We start from the raw sequence: 17,467 nt of genomic DNA on the forward strand, positions 1-17,467 counted from the left end.
ATGAACTATAGCAGAGAACCCTTCACTTGCATATGGGAGTGGAAGAAATTCTCCCCCTATTTTGGATCTTCGGGCTCAATCTTCTCGATCCTTATGGTGGCAATAGTGGCACTGGGCTCCGCATCAATAATCTACTTCCCTTTGTCATTACCCTTGTCGGGTTCTGACTCAAAGTCAGAATATGCATTTGATTAAGAAGCCTTCAACTCGACTACTAATGACTGCTTGGATCGAAACTCACTTTTGTTGTGAGTGGGCCTGTCGTGGCACTCACACCATTTATCTGTGTCCTTATTTGTTTTCATGGTGTTTTTCTTTTCTTGCGGCTTTGGCAATTTTTCTTGGGTCGCCTCACCTTGGCTTTATCCTTTGCTCTACGATTTGGGGGCTCCTTTCCCTTTATTCAAATTTGCAGATCCAAAGCCTTTCTTCTTCTATTTAAGTTTTTGCTCGATCTTGATATCATATCGATAAGGAGTGCCAAGCTAGGAGATGTCCAGGAACTCCATCTCATCTTGGATTTACTGGTGTATATAGTCGCGATACTTGAATACCAAAATCTGCTCATAATCCTTGATACCAAACTTCGTGTGAAGTGTATGAAAAATATTTATTAACTTCGACACATCTTGGTCCCTTCCCTGCTGCAACGTGGTCAACTTTATGCATTTATATTCATAGCTCTTGATAGGGTAATATTGTTCCTTGATGGCGTCTCAAAAAGAATTCCAACTGGGTGCAAATTAAAACAGTGAGGGTTCGCTCTTATCCTTCTATTCACAGTCAGTTTCCCACCAGTCCGTTACATGGGGGGCAACTTTGAGAAGTGAAAAAGTAATATTTTCCCGATTGGAAAATTCATGACCTGAAAAATATCCTTCCAATCGATTTAACCATCTATCTATGACGTCTGCATCTTTATGGCCTTCAAGTATGGGTATGTCAAATTTGACTTGTACCTTATAGGGAGTGGCGCCTATAGAGGGGCTACTGGATGAAGATGTATCACTTGTGGGTAGCCACAGAAAAATCCTGGCAAAGTTATCCGTCATCCCGTTCCTCTATCGCTCGAGGGCTTATTCAAGCAATATTTTGGAAGGATCTTCTACTCCATCATCTTTTTTTTATTCCGCTAGGGGAGTTCGTTGGGGTTTATCGGCATGATCTTACAAAGGTTAAACCAGTTGGAGCCCTAAATCATTATACCCTAACATCGTTGGGGACATGAAAATAAGAATAGAGAAAGAGAATACTGCTCTAATACCACTGATCCAGACTTATATTTGGAACGCAACATAATACAGATACAAACATAAACAAAGAAATGTAACACAAATAAAAATTCATTTCAATAATATCAAAGAACTAAAATATGTTTACCTAGAGAATGGAAATAAACTAGCTCAAGGGATGGTAGATTATCACTAAGAAGAGATGTGACATCTACATGCCTCTAAACTGTGTTACAATGAGGCTTAAGGGCCATTTTATTATTGAACAACAAGGGAAAACCCTTAACAACCAATACCCTAACCCCAAGAGATGTACTGCCAAGATTGTTTAGGCCCTATTGGGGTTCGTTGGGAAACCCACTTTCCAGGGTCATAACTTAATCATATGATCTTTGTAGGGGAAACAGAAACGAAACAATGGTGAATTGGAAAGTTTTTGTCATTACAAGCTCTAGCTTTCTCAACTATGTTATGTCGATCTCCATAAATTTTCGCAATTTTCTACCTCGTATGGGCATGATTCATGGTTTCTGGGTCATACTTATTATGCTTACTCTGCATGCTAAAAGTGAGGCATACCATTCTGAGTTTAAAGTACCTTGGAAAACCCTAAGGAGGGAAAGGGTTCAAGCATTTAGATGGGGCCAAGTCTATTGACTCTGGTCTCTGGAGTGCAAAGGGGTCATTGCTCTCATTCAGAAGGTGCCTCACACTCTGGGAGGGTTCTTGATGTTCTCTAAGTATTGGCTCAGGCGGTGGATTTATGGTGTGGTGTAGTGTTGTTTGGCACTACCTCTATCCTTTTGTCCTCCTATTAAGTTTAAGTTTGATTTTTGATTTGTTTTTAGTATTGCTGTTACTCTAGGTCCTCCTAAGTCACTTCTCCCTCTGGACTTTGCACAATGGGTTGGGTATCGAGTGTGGTTAGGTCAGAGAAAGTCAAGAAGGGTGGTCCAAATCTGTTCATCATGGTGAAGACTCCTCCTAGAGGTGGTGCCTCTGAGCGCAAAGGTCGTGGTCACAAGAATCAGGGTTGAAACGGCAAGGAAAATGGCTTGACATCCAGTAGACCTCAACGCCAATGTGGAAGGAAAATGAATATTGAGATTTTACAAAACACCATTGAGGCCTATTATATAGGGACCCCAGCCAAGGTAAAGAATCTAATTTCGACCTGAGAGGTTGAATTAAATTTGAAAGTCTAGATTGAGCCACTAGTAGAGGATTGGAGCAATTTGATTCCCGATCCTGGCTTATGAAATGTATTTTTTCTACAACAATGGCTTCCTCTTTCAATATAAATGCAAATAAGGATCCTCACCAGGGTCTCATAGACATTCATAAAGAGCTCTAGTTAATTCAACTCCATATGCAACACTAAAATGCTGACATTGGCTGCATTGAGCACCACATTCCCTGCTTGCCTCAATCTAAACTGCCTGGCTCAAGTGTAAAAGATCACACTCTGGGGGAATCATGACATGACTAGCTGATGGAAGGTAATGTCTGATAATTTTTGTCTATTCTTTTGATGTATATGTCGGGTAGAATTTATGTTTATAGTTTTATGTTTAGTAAATTTTTTAGAGACTACAAGTCCTATAAGGCTTGGATAGACAAACTCAGACTATTTATGTTTTGGATGAATTATAATGTGGTTCAGTGGCCAACAAACCTGGTTTCCCATTGGGTAGGTTGAGGCCACTTAATGTTTCTTATGTGTGTAACCTACATGATTATTGAAATGAATGAATGGAAAGGTACTCTCAAGCTTACAAAAAAGAAATGACCACATCCAAGAACATGTCTCCTACTCCCATTAAGCATTTAACCCTTTTATTATGCCATTTCTTAACTAATTCATGCTAAGACCTAATTATTTTTCCTTTGTAATTTTTACAGTATGTTTTAGTATGTGAAAATATTTGAAGTTATATGAGATATCTCTAAGTGGATAAATTGAGCATCAATTTCCCTATCTTCCAGTAATGTTACACACAAAAATTTATGATAGAATTTGTTTTGTTTTAGGATACCTATATATGAATGGTTATATTATTGTCCATATTTCATACGATTAATTTTCTTTCTTTGTTTTAGAACCATTTGAATATCATTCCTAGGTGTTTTCTGTAGTAATAGATCTCAAAGTATTTAGTGAATGCTATAAATCTTGTTATATCCTTTCCTCTTCTCTTCTACAAAAATAATTAGTGTTTTATGTAGTAATAGATCTAAAAGTATTTAGTGAATGCTATAAAGATTGTTATACCCTTTCCTCTTCTCTTTTACAACCATATTTAACCTTATTATTCATCTTCCTTAGTTGGAAGCTAGCATGTTGATTATATATATGAAAGGTATCATCCACGAGAACTGAAATGAATAAAAACCATTCTTTAAAGACATTACTAGTTCTTGGCATAGTTTTCTAAGCAAAAACTATCTCAAGCAAATAACATGACGAATGCATTTCATGTTTGGAATGGTTTCTAGGTATAAGCAAGTAGATATCAAATCTTAGATTTCTCATTGTATACTAAGAGAGCTATTTGTAAAGAAAATGTCAAATATCTAAGGCTTGATAGCGTATTTGATTAAAGACAAGGAGAATGCTTTGAATATCACTAGTGTCAATGGATAAGAGTTATGTACAACAATTACCATTTCACTACTAGTTATTTGAAAGTATTCATAGGGAAAGGAATTCCTTCTTGTTTATGAACTTGTATGAAGAAGGTATAATGAAGAGGACCTTCATATTGAATAGCATAAATTGTTGTATAAATAACTATTGGAAATAGTTGTCTAGCTGCATAAGCATTAGATTGGCTTACCATTCATAAGTGATATGTAGCACGAGAAATGGGCATCTTGAGAAAATACAGATGTTCGTGAAAACATAAATGGGATGGTTGTTCCAGTGAACTATATTCTAATTAGACTTGTCACCTGAGTAATATGGCTTCAAATATTTATGTTATATATAGAAGTGCACACTCACATAAATTATATAATGGAATAGAAAACAGTAAATTGAGTATATAAATATAAAAATAAATTGATAATTTCTTGAGGGTTGAGAAAAGGAGAAATAAAGGCATCATCTATGTTTCCAACCACTCTAATAAGTTACATCTATCTTCTCTTGGAAAATACAAAGCTTGGATTAGATTTCAATTAACTATCATTAAAATTTTGATCAACGCATTGATGATAAGAGTGAACATGAAATTGATTCTACATTTAAGATAATTTTCCTTCCATCGTCCTTTTTATAGTTCTACACAATGGTAGTGGTGAAAGTGTAAAACTAACCCCTAGAAACTGGGATGACCAACTTTTCTCTTTGATACCTCTATAAATCTGATACATTACACTTCACACTCATTTATAACGTAAAATATAACTACATAAGAAATATTCTCTTCATGTTGGTGTTGACGTACAACAAAAGAATGAACATATTTGATTACATGGTAGAAATATAGGGTATTTTAATATATAATAGCTAATAGCAAATGGGTTCCTACTATAGATAAATAACATTATGTTGGAAACCACAACAAGATTGAAATCGATGCACCACTTTGATCATACCATTTAGTTATATATCCCACTCATTTAAGATTAGCAAATATGTTATCCATGACTCCTTGGAAAGGACATGGATGAAGTGAATACGGATAAAGATGAAGTGAATAGGACTTTTGGTTTATTTATGGCTATGGAAATTGGCAAAGGCAAAGAGGTAATAACTGGAATTTAATTATGAAATAAAGGAAAATATGAGAAAAGGAAGGTAAAGAGACACAAATTTTCCTGCAATGGAAATTAGAGGAAAATGAAGGAAATTGAGACATCAATGATAAAAAGGCTTCAGAGAAATAGTTGACAACTTTTGTTATATCTAGTTTGGCTCTCTCCTTTCATTCTCTCTCTCATACACTCTTGAAAAATTAGAGAATTATTCGAGAACTTGGGCATTCACTTGGATTTGGAGAAATGAAAGTAGGCAATAAAAGGAAGGAAAAGGACAATCAAAGGAAAACAAAGGAAATCAAGGAGAAGGTTCAATAGACAACTTCAGCACAAGTTGCATGCGTGATTTCCTTACTGAGGTGTGAATGAATGGTACATGCATTTGTTTATTTGGTTCATTTGTTGTCACTGGCATGGCTTTTTCCTGGTTTGATAGTGGTTCCATCCTTTCCTTGAAATTTCCTAGATAGCCATGGTGTCTTGGGATTCATCCTTGTTCGAGCTCTCTATTTCCAGAAGGTTTTGGAACTAGGTGATCTCGTGTGAGAAAAATTTCCAAGGGTTTTGGATGGAGGTGTTTTTCTCTAGGAAGTCATTGAGAGGTGGGTGGAGACAAGAAAATTCCCCAAGGTGTGGTGAAGGAGTTTTGAGGCATCCAAGCTTGGTTTAATTTTATGATCTTCGGACCAGTTTAGGCGACATCACGGTAGCTTGAGGGTCGAGGTGGTCGGAGAGTCCTGGATATTCTCTCCGCGTCTGAATGGCGTCCACCATCTATGTGTGCCAACTCTTGAAGGTCGTTTCATTGATTTCCTTGATGTTGGGATCCCTCGATGCCCTCCATGGTTCATTCTTAAGAGATTGATTCTTTTACAAACATCTCGGTAATTATACATATCAAAGGCTTGATGAAGCTCCCCGAGTAAATGATAAAGGGAATGGATGGAAGTAGGTGGCAAGGTATGGAACCATTGATTAACACGACCTTCGAGGGTGATGAAGAAAATCACACAAGAAAACTCTTCGTCATTGATTTCGTAAGATTCACAAAATTTAATAAAAACAGAAATGTGCTCAGTTATGGATGTTCCATCCTCACCATCAAAATTTAACTGGGACAAGTGATAGAGAGGCTCATGAGGGATTGAAAATTGATAAAGGTAAAAATTAGAGAAACACCCCGGGGGTAAGGTTTGAGCATGAGTCATTATAGATAAGATATTCAAACAAGATTCAACAGGCTCAGCGTGTCATCTAGCCCTCCTTCTAGCGCCATTATTGACGGTGCTAGAAATCTGTCAACCAAGGGATCTCGACTCTCCCAAATGTGAAGTTGGCTTGGACGTGGAATTCCCTGACTTGCTCGAATTTTAGATATGTTAATATAAGTTATTTTACCTATTACGACCTATGAGAACTCGTACTTGTTATTATGTTGATTTGATTGCTAGTTTGTCATGGTCAATATTCTTGTTATTTTTTGGTTATAAGAATGGTTCTATGATGTGCTCTCACTATGGCTCTTATTCATAATTTGATAAGTATTTGAATGGCTGATGAATGCATGGGCTAACAAGTGTTGTTGCACCTAATTGAGAAGGAATTAGACCTTCTTAGCGATTCTTAGATGAAGTTCAGACATTTATGATCATATATGCCCTTATGACCTATAACTTATATGTTTACCATATGTTTGACGAAATGTCTAATGTGTACTAGGAAATCTAGTTAGATTTCTTGCTTCAAGTTTGAATTTTTTCCATTGTGATCATCTCAGTCATGATTATGGAAAGTTACAGGCAATTTTCAGCAGTGGCATGGAGGCCATCATAAAAAAGTCACACATATCCTAGAACCGCATGCAGAGAATAGGGGATCTTTTGCCATAACAACACACAAGAAAGGTTATGAGTGTTGTTGGAGCTTCATAACCGCACAGATGCAATGTTATGGGTGTAGTTTGGGAGTTTCTCTTGAGAAAATAGATCCATCTGAGAGATTGATCACCTGGGTTGGCTGTCAAGGGATTCATCGCTCAGGTTGATTGTCAAGCTCGTGAGTGGCCTGCAACCCTTAAGGGAGGTCAACTAGGTGTAGGTTTGTAGGCCCCACTTCCATAAGTGGAACTTGAAAGTTGGGTCATGTCATTGTAGCACTCTAATCATTTAACCCTTTTCTTATGCCATATCTTAAAGAATTCATGGTGAGACCCAAACATGGATGTGGTGGTAGGGGAATCATCATCGCCATAGTCCATTCCATTGATTCCTTCATCCATGCGCAACGAGTTACTTTATTCCTCCTTTTGTCTATAGGAAAAGAAGATATAAGTGGGGTAAGGTTACCATCATGAGAGGGGTAATTCTATTATTGTTGCATATGTCATTAGCCCTAAGGGGTAATTCTATATTGTGGCATATGTCATTACCCCTAACTACTAATTTTTCTGGTAACTTTATTTTTTTATTATGGGTGGTTCACTTCATTTCCGCTATGGTTAGGAAGTCAACACCTATAAATTGAGCATTACAAATATTGTTATGCACATGAGAACCTAATGGATAGCACAACAATGTATTTATGACAATCTACACATTATTGCTTCCATGATTACAAAACCTTCTCATTTGAATAGCAAAAGCTTCTTTTAATTTAGTGACACTATAAAGAAAGAAAAATACACATGATAATCTTCAAAATCTAATTAAATAATACTTTAATTAAGCATAAACTAAATTGAAATGAACTAAAAACTCAAATTAATTAGATTCCTAAAATGCTTCTTTCAAAATTAAATTAAATTAAATAATCATATTCGATTGGATATGTCATTGATACTGACATCATTGGTATTTAAAATATATATACCGAAAGGATCAAAGCTGCGTCTCTTTATCAAACGTTTTTGTTTTTTTAATTGTTCACCACACAAGAGGGAGTATCTCCTAAAGTATCGACGTTGATATCTAGTGGTAATAAATAAATATTCGGGATTCGGGTCCATGGAACCTCGACCGCCGTCTGCTGTATCTTCCATCCATGGGAAGGAGAGGGAGTTGAAGATGAGATCGAGGAATGGAATTTTGAGTGCTGGTCGCAAGGCGGGACCGGAAGAACGCATGGGAGGGTTCGGTTTGTTGGTTACTCATGCAGGCTCGCTTTTCTTGGTTTTATTGCAATTCGCTTTGAATCCAACCTACATTTCTACTGTTCTGTTTGCCGCACACAATCATCTTGGCACATCAAACATACATTTCTGCTCTTCGCATCTTGGCACATCAAACATACATTTCTACTGTTCACCACCCAGCATCTTGTCACATCAATCAAACATTTCTACTGTTCGCCACCCAGCATCTTGGCACATCAATAATTGCGTAAAGCATCCCAGAAATTGGTGCGCTGTCATCCTCAAGTGGCAGAGATTCGGAAAAGAGCCCTATATAACGATGCCCTTGGTTTCCACTCCTCCACACCACCTCTAGCGCCATCTCCATCTCCTTCTTGAGTCGTAGTATTATCCTGTTTGCCTCCCTTCACCATCACCTAGTTCAGCTGCGAGAATGGCTTCAGCCGTGAGCAGCCGCCGCCAGCTTGAGGACATGTTCCGCAAGTTCGACACCAATGGCGACGGCAAAATATCCAAGTTGGAACTGAGTGCCCTGATTTCAGAGGCGGAGATTGAAGGGGTGATGAAGGAGGTGGACTCCAACAAAGACGGATTCATCAACTTCGACGAGTTGGTGGAGGCCAACTCCAAGAACCTCAACGCATTGAGATACTAGACAAAGTTTTTTGGGATCCAGAAAATATTAATTATTCCAAACTCCTTGAAGCTAGTATAAAATCTATGGCCTTTCCAACAATGTAAGAAATACTTGAAATGGATTCTATCTATAGATATTATACCACTCAAAAAGTGACTTTCCACCTATTTTGAGAGGACACCACATCAACCTCTTTACTCATGGAAAAAGGGCTAGCCATATGGAGAATAGAAATAATACTCTATAAGGGTCCAAGTGGTAGCTATATTTGAGAGTTGGAGTCAAACATAAACCGTATTTTGCTACCGAGTGGTGTTATAACTCAGGTAGAATGAGAAAAAAGGGATTTGTTTCTAATTGCTTATATTTTATTCTATAATAGAGAAAAGTAATCAAGAATACATAGAAAAATATCGAAATCGGAACTGAGCGCCATCCTCAAGTGCAGCTCTAGTGAGGAGGAGATTGATGGTGTGATGAAGGATGTGGACTCCAACAAAGACGACTTCATCAGCTTCGACGAGTTCATGGCCGCCAATAGCAATGGCCTCAACACCGCCCGTCTCATGCTATGCCTCGCTTCAGCTAATTGATGCTCACGCAGCCCCCTAATTAATAAATAAATAAATATTCCCCTACCTCAGCTCTCAGCGCTTAACTCTATCATTATATGACGGCTGAATGCATGTACTTTCAGTTTTAAATATATGCACATATATTTAAAATAACTACTCTTCTTACTCTTTTTACTTAGTTGTTTGTTTTAGCATTCTTTTACGTTTTTAGAATTTTTTACTTTTGATCACTTACGTTGTTGTTTTTACCATTTTTTCCACTTAATTATTGCATAAAAATAAAATGGGTTACTATTAACCATTTATGTGCAACGAAGGAAGTGTCAGTGTTATTGAGTTTACAAGGAGATAACATATCACAAGATTTGAATCTGATTATTCATGCTAATTAAAAAAAAAATTGTTTTTCAAAATAAAATACAAGCTTAAATGGCATATGGGGTTTAATTTCACTACTGAAATGGAAAGCAAGTAATACTTCAAACTATCATACTATGGGATCTTCAATCTATGTTAAAAAACAAATAATAAAAAAATGTACTCAAGTCACTTGCACATTTTAAGAATTTTTTTTCTTAAGAGAGTCTCAGTCTATAACCTAGTGCTAGAAAATCCATCTAGAAATATAGTCATTAGAAATCCTAAAGCATTAACTATTTAGATGATTGCAAAGTTGTGAGCATCCATTGGTACTTCGCACCATACAAAATATAGTTTTATAAGTATTGCATAATAACAATGTTTCATTATGGTCTTCCTTGTTGGAAGAAACAAAAGAGTAAACTATACAATTCACTATGGGAACCCAATGATATTAGGAAATATATAACTATAATGCCAAACTAGTATTCCATAATATTAGTGCTTTAGTATAGTCTTCCTTGTTAGAAGCATCAAAAGATCAATCATGTTATTAAGCAAAGATCAATACTATTAAGAGCATGAAGAGATGTATTCAAAGGTGGATCCTAAAATCTTTCCCCAAATGTCGAAAAAGAGAATTTTCTCACGTGTTTAATTGAAAATAAAGGTTGCTATTAGGTTGTTTATTCTCGAAACCATTAAATACCAATAAAGGTTGTTATTAGGTTGTTTATTCTCCAAACCATTAAATACCATTCAACTCATTCTAATGCACTGTGATACACATTTCCTTGAGTTGTGTTCATCCACTTACTCACTCCCAACTAGATGAATAATATTCATCACGTAATAATTGGTTAGTGAGTCAATACCACAAAAATTCCCTCATGTTTGATTGGATTGAGCTTGGTCCAAACATATCCAATTTAGCTTCGTCATTACTACAATAGTTGATTATTAATAAGTATAGTCAACTCCTAGATCCACATAGGACTATCATGTTGGGAATATTTTAGGGAGACTGGGCACATAGGGGGCTTGTAAACCTATAACTAATGCAATCCACTTGTTTTTACGCATAAAATAGAAATTTCATTAGTATCAATCATACAAATAATTTTTAGTCAACCATGGGAGGGGCACATGTTTGTTAGTTTTATGGTAGGGTTTCATTGTTCACCATGGGAGGAGAGTGAGAGGGAGAGGAATGACCCAAATTATATATTTATATTATTTTCCATCCATCTTATTACTTTTAGAGTGAAAAAAATTTAAGAACTAGCTCACAAGGCCATTTTTAAGGATGGGTCCCAATTTGGAGAAGTAGAATCTAAAACCTTTTGCATTGAGATATTAGACAAAGTTTTATGGGATCCAGAAAATATTAATTATTCCAAACTCCTTGAAGCTAGTATAAAATCCAAGGCCTTTCCAACAATGTAAGAAATACTTGAAATGGATTCTATCTATAGATATTATGCCACTAAAAAAGTGACTTTCCACCTATTTTGAGAGGACACCACATCAACCTCTTTACTCATGGAAAAAGGGCTAGCCATATGGAGAATAGAAATAATACTCTATAAGGGTCCAAGTGGTAGCTATAACCGTATTTTTCTACCGAGTGGTGTTATAACTCGACTAGAATGAGAAAAAAGGGATTTGTTTCTAGTTAATTATATTTTATTCTATAATAGAGAAAAGTAACCAAGAGTACATAGAAAAAGAGAAGAAAGGATGAAATTAGATATAATATCTTAGCTACTTAAGGAAATTAGGTATTATAGTTTTATTTTTCTCTTTTTGGACATGCTTGAATTTTGGATGAGAGACTTGTTTTAATGAATTTTGAAAATGAGTTTTTTCCTTTTCTTTTTCTTTATGTAAGAATATTTTGACCATTCTTTACCTTTGATTTCTTATGTAATAAACTATATAAATGGAAATCACTCTTCAAACATGTATACAAGGTTGAAAGTTACATTTTATATGTCGGCCTATGCAAGATATTGCATTTTTAAATAATCTAATAAGGCCAAAACTACACACAAAAACATTTGTAGTAAAGCAATCTTGAACCTCAAGAAGGGAACTGTAAATGCAAATTTCAAAGCTAAGAAATACCCTATAATTTGTGGAATAAAAACATGCGTCATAATATAATTTTAAAACTCAAAAAGAGACTTGTTTGAAATTGCATGCAAGTAAATAAGGATGAAAATGCAGAAATAAAACCATTAAAGAAATATAAATTTTTTTTATCGTTGGAATAAGAGGTGGAGTTGCATATAAAACTATGAAAAAAATAACACTTTTGGTATTTGACATGAGGACTGGAAATGCACTATGAAAATAAAGTTGTAAATTTGATTTCAAGTCAACAAAGATTTTTTTTTCAAGTTTGGAAAGCAAGATTAACTTTCACCGAGCCCAATAAGATGAAATTACATTCTTAATCTTGCATGTGGGTTGTATCCTTATCTCTCGGCAATTCAACAAAAGGAAAAAGAAATTGCTCTTCAATAAATATGAAATTTCATCGATCAATATATAGAAAAGGGTTAAAATTCTTGGGAAAATACCACGGATTATCAATACCATGTGCCCAAAAAAACATAATTCACTTCATATGGCACACCTTCATATGCCATTTTTTTTAATTAATCAATTTAATTAATAGGGAAATAAATTGCATTGGAGATCAATTCCAACCTTTTACTTTTATACATTAATATGAATATTTCATAATAGTCAGTGGAGTTTAAATCTCTACCATCCTCCTAATAAATATTGATAATTAAAATAAAATCCTATAATCCCTATTCCAAAGTAGACAATTCTATCTAAGTAGTTATTGCATCAAAAACAAAAATGGGTTCACATTAACCATTTATGTGCAAGGAAGGAAGTGTCAACTTTATTGAGTTTACAAAGACATAACTTACGAGAAGATTTTAATATGATCATTCATGATAATTAAAAATAAAATTTCTTTTCAAACTAACATAAAATAAATACATTATTAAATTCCATTTGGGGTTTAATTTCACTAATGAAATGAAATACCAATAATACTTGAAACTATCATACTATGAGATATTCAAACTATGTTTTAAAAAAAGACAAAAAATTGTACTCAAGTCATTTGAGCATTTTAACAGATTCTTGCTTGTGAGACTTTTATTCTATAACCTAATGCTATAAGACCAATCTAAAAATAAAGTCATTCAAAATCGTGAAGCATTAACTATTTAGATGATTATGAAGTTGTGAACATACATTCCTACTTTACATAATACAAAATCTAGTTGCATAAGTATTGCATAATAACAATGATTCAATATGGTCTTGCTTGTTGGAAGCAACAAAAGAGTAAAGTATAGTTGGACCTGCAGGTCGTCCAGTTGTTGGCTGCTTGAATCACATGCCTCTTTTAATAGCAGGACCTGCATTCGCACTGGGGACCGCAAGTCTCATATTACTCTCTTCGTCCTGGCCGACACCTCCTCAATTGCGTCAACCTGGGCTTGGAGGACGTCAATTTGTTTCTTTAGTTGCTGGAGCTGAATAGGATCGGTGCATGCCCTTGTGTTGGAATATAGAGACTATATCTACTCTCGCAATGGGTAGACTTGGTGATTCTTTAGAGCTAGAATGCCCGACCAGTCGTGGACCTTGCCCATTAAGGCGTATCCATCGGTGAGGGCGTCGGCTAGTGCTTGTTTCTTTGTCTCGAGCTCTCGCATCTTGCTTTCAACTGAGCGTGGATATATTTCCATAGGGTTTGGCAGCGCAGACCTTACGATCTCTATCTCCTTCTTCATTTCTTCATTTGTGGTTGCTAAGCGTATGCACGCCGTCTGTATGTGATCACAACAGCCTATCAAGGAGTAGGCAGACATGTCCGCCGGTGCTTCCGTGTTGGCTTCAACGACTGTTGGCCACATGGCTTGGAATCTCTGAGTAAGCTGATCCACTTGTGCTTGCAACCCTGTATTTTCCTCTTGCAGGCGATCCTGTTCTTCTGTTACTGTGAGCAATTGCATCGTCTACTGCTCATGCTCCTTAGCCAATTTCTCATGCAGGCCCTCGATCTTGTGGGCGGTTTGATGAATGGATGAAAATAATGAGGCTAATGACCAGTGATAAAGTGTATCAACCCTCATTGTTTCTGGTTTTGGAAATTTTTGTTGTAAGGGTAGGCTGCTTACAATGGATTTATCGTAATGTGACGCAGGTGAATGCTCTTGCTGGGATGGTTGTTGTGATGGCGGGGTGAACTGTGGTGTTATTAGGGTGATACTAGGGTTTGGGGGAATTATGATCTTTATAGGTAGAGTGGGTAGGTACGGGCCAGTCCTTTCTCGCTGCCAACTAGTATCCAGGCATCTTCCAGTTAGTGGGTATAGTCCTAGCATCGATGTTGTACTCTTAGTAGGTAGCATTCCTAAGGTCGATGTGGCACCTTCCTTCCAGCTAGTTGACTGAACTTCTGCTTCCGCAGATATTCTCCTGTGGCTAAAGGGGAAGAGCTCAGACACCATTGTAGAGGTGGACGCTGTTTACGGGGATGACTCCCACAACTGATGTATTGCAGTGGTTGCGGTGTTGGGGATTTCCTCGACTATGGCAGTTGCGGGAATTTGGTGCTCGACCTCAATAGTGAGATCGATGACTGGGGCTGGGGTGCTAACTTTCGGCTTTTTGGTAGTCGACTTTTTGGCTTGGGGGGTGCGGATAACTCGCTTCTTTTGTGGCTTGGGCACTGGTGTCGTGGAGGGAGCCTAGGCTACACCCGCGGGAGGTGCCGTTGAGAGGGGTGGCGTTATAATGGGGAACAACATAGTTGAACCTTGAAAATGTTCGAGATATTCACCCTCACCTGGCTCGAAGCTTGTGATTGTCCTCCTTACCTTGAACATTTTCTCCTCCATTTGGAGTAGCATTGGTTGGAGTACTTCCATTGCCACCCTTCTGTTGCTGCTTTCTGTCCCCTCTCCTTCTTGGTTCTGTGGCGCCATAGCTTCGAATAGGTACCTGGGCTTCCCTTCTGTTATTTCGCAGGACACTGCCGACCATGAATCTACTTCTCTGCGCAAGGCCTCCTCTGTCAGACTAAATCTTTGTGGCCTTAATTTAAATGTGGTGGGGTTGACACACCATGGTCTGAGATAAGTATGTGCGTGTGAAGCCCCGAACCAGAGGTCGCCCGAGAACTCATCCAGGAGAGTCCTGGGTATTCTCTCCGCGGATTGAATGACGTCCACCATCTATGCATACCAGCTCTTGAAGGCCGTTTCATTGATTTTCTTCATGTTGGGATCCCCCGATGCCCTCCATGGTTCATATTCGAGTGCAATTAGCTGATGTTCAGAAATAGTTTCCATCTGCCTCTCTGGAGGTGGTCTCCACTTCCACATTTCTAGCGTCATTAAAAAATATCCGAACACAAATCTAGTGCTCCACCGGTAGACATATTCACATTCATCAAAGAGTTCGTTGAGTACAAAGTTGCCCAGTTGAGTATCTCACCCTGGCAGCAGTGTTATGCTATTGAGACTGTGTCCAGGGTGCATTAGTTTCTCGTGAAGTGCCACATCGGCTTTCTTGAAATCAGGTAGGAGGCACACCGAATGCTATCCTTGTTGATTCTATTTAGCTTTGCGCCTTTTCCCCCACGCTCCATCCCATAGCGGGTGTAGATGTTGTCCTCTGTGTGTTTCTTGCCTCGCTTGGCCCTAGCCTAGAATGTTGTGCTGACTGCATTCACCATGTTTTCCAACCTGGTCAATCGGTAGATATCTTCGGCATGTATTGGGTATTCTCTATCTAGCCATAGGGAACCTCCATGCATCCTGCTTGCTAATAGCTTGGTACACTGCATGGCGGCCAACTGGGTGCCAAACACAGGCATATTTCTCGAGGTGAACAACATGGACTTCTATAGCCCTTTGAAGTCCCCCTTGATTCTGGAGGCCCTCGTGCCATCCTCCCATTGAAATTCTTCTTCATATACCTCCCTCTTCATTGTTGGGAATTAGAACCCGCCTGTGGAGTCGTTGTCGATGAGGTTCGACCAGTCGTATTTCCCATACAGGTCATCCATAACTTCGATTCTTGCATCTAGAGCAATTTGTGGAACTGATGTGATTCTCTTAGCCATTGTTCCCCTTCTTCTGTAAACAATTTTCACTGGTGGTCTTCTGTTTCTCCTGTCCTACTCTTGTTCTTCCGAGTGCTTCTGGAATCCTTCTGGTGTTTGAAATTATACCATTCCATGCATTCTTCTGAGAGTTATGTAGCCGGTTCTAACACAACATCCCTTGACTGACGAGGCTTTAATCAACTAATTACTCCAGCGGACTTTCCATGAATTTTAGCTATCTTTTTGCTGCCGTCGGCTGACTAGTATGTGCCAACTATGACGTGGGCTTGAAAAGTACAAAGTGGGTTGCATAGCGTCTTTATTCTGCTATGATGGGCTTACTTATTAACTAATTCTATGCTTAACGAGAAATATTTTGTGACCCTACCTTGACAGTTGCCTTATTTATTACTTAATCAGGGAATAACTACTGGTACAACGGATGGGACGGGTGTGTGTGCGGTCATCAATTTTGGAAAATGTTTGAAACTACGTGTATTCTGTTGACAGTGTTTGACACGCATTGCTATTGTTCCTGCCAACTAGTCCTGTGGACTCTACTGTCACTACCCCCCCGACCAAAAATTGGTTGCAGTATCTCTCTACTGACCGCAACCTTATTATGAAAAATAAACCTTTTTTTTTCTTTATAACTTGTAGAAAGGTTTTAGGCATGTGCCATTCACCCATCCTGGTAATAGGACTCCATCGAGTTACACGAGTCTCACCGCACCGGATTCCTTTATGTGTGAAATTATGAACGGGCCTAACCAGTGCATCTGTAGTTATCCTGGGAACTTGATGAACTTGCTGTCATAGAGGATCACTTGGTCGCCCACCCTAAACGATTTCTTCTTGATGTGCCTATCATGCCAAGCCGTCTATCTTTGTTGCTCGACATATTGATGGAACTCTGCCAGGAACCACGTTTCATCATGCTCTAATAGCTAGCTCAGTTTGTCCCGTAAGGCACTAGTATCGGTCATTCCTGTTGACTCTGAAACGAACCTTCTGGGTAGTACAAACTCTGCTGGCACCACCACCTCTCTATCGTATACCAACTGAAATGGAGTTTGTTTGTGGAGTCTTTTAACTGTTGTTCTATATGCCCAGAGTGTCGCTGGAATTCTTTCATCCCAGTCATCTCTGTTGGCTTATACGATTTTGGTTAGCCCTTTTTCCAGTATCTTGTTGAATGCTTCTATTGCACCGTTTACTTGTGGATGGTACGAGTTGCTCTTGTGATGTTGTACCATAGAAGTTGTTAATAGGACCTGGTTTGTCGAGTTTAGGAAGTGTGTACCTTCGTCGCTTGTGAGACTCCTTGGGCATCCAAACCTTGAGATGATTGTTTCAAAAATGAAGCACGTTGCGGTTTCTGCTGTGCAGTCTTTCACTGGCATGGCTTCTACCCATCTTGACAAGTACTCTATGGTGTAATTATGTATCGGGATTTGGAGTGACGTACTGGTGGGGATATTGGACCAATGAAGTCTAGCGCCCATTTATCAAATATTTTCACCGTATGGACCGGGTGTAGTGGTAGTTCATCGCGTCGGGAAGGCCTTCCAACTATTTGACAGAAATCGCATTCATTAGAGAATTCCTTCGAATCCTTATGTA

The 17,467-nt window shown here is 38.0% G+C and overlaps 1 pseudogene; it reads left to right on the top strand.

Annotated features, from left to right (window-relative positions):
• LOC149158090 (putative calcium-binding protein CML25) overlaps nucleotides 1-9,354 on the top strand; it is a 33,331-nt pseudogene extending 23,977 nt beyond the window's left edge.
• The last annotated feature ends 8,113 nt before the right edge of the window (nucleotides 9,355-17,467 follow it).

The sequence above is a fragment of the Pinus tabuliformis genome, chromosome 5_2 (genome assembly GCF_031772625.1).
Source record: "Pinus tabuliformis cultivar Carrire ecotype Pingquan chromosome 5_2, CPIR1, whole genome shotgun sequence".
Lineage (NCBI taxonomy): Eukaryota > Viridiplantae > Streptophyta > Pinopsida > Pinales > Pinaceae > Pinus > Pinus tabuliformis.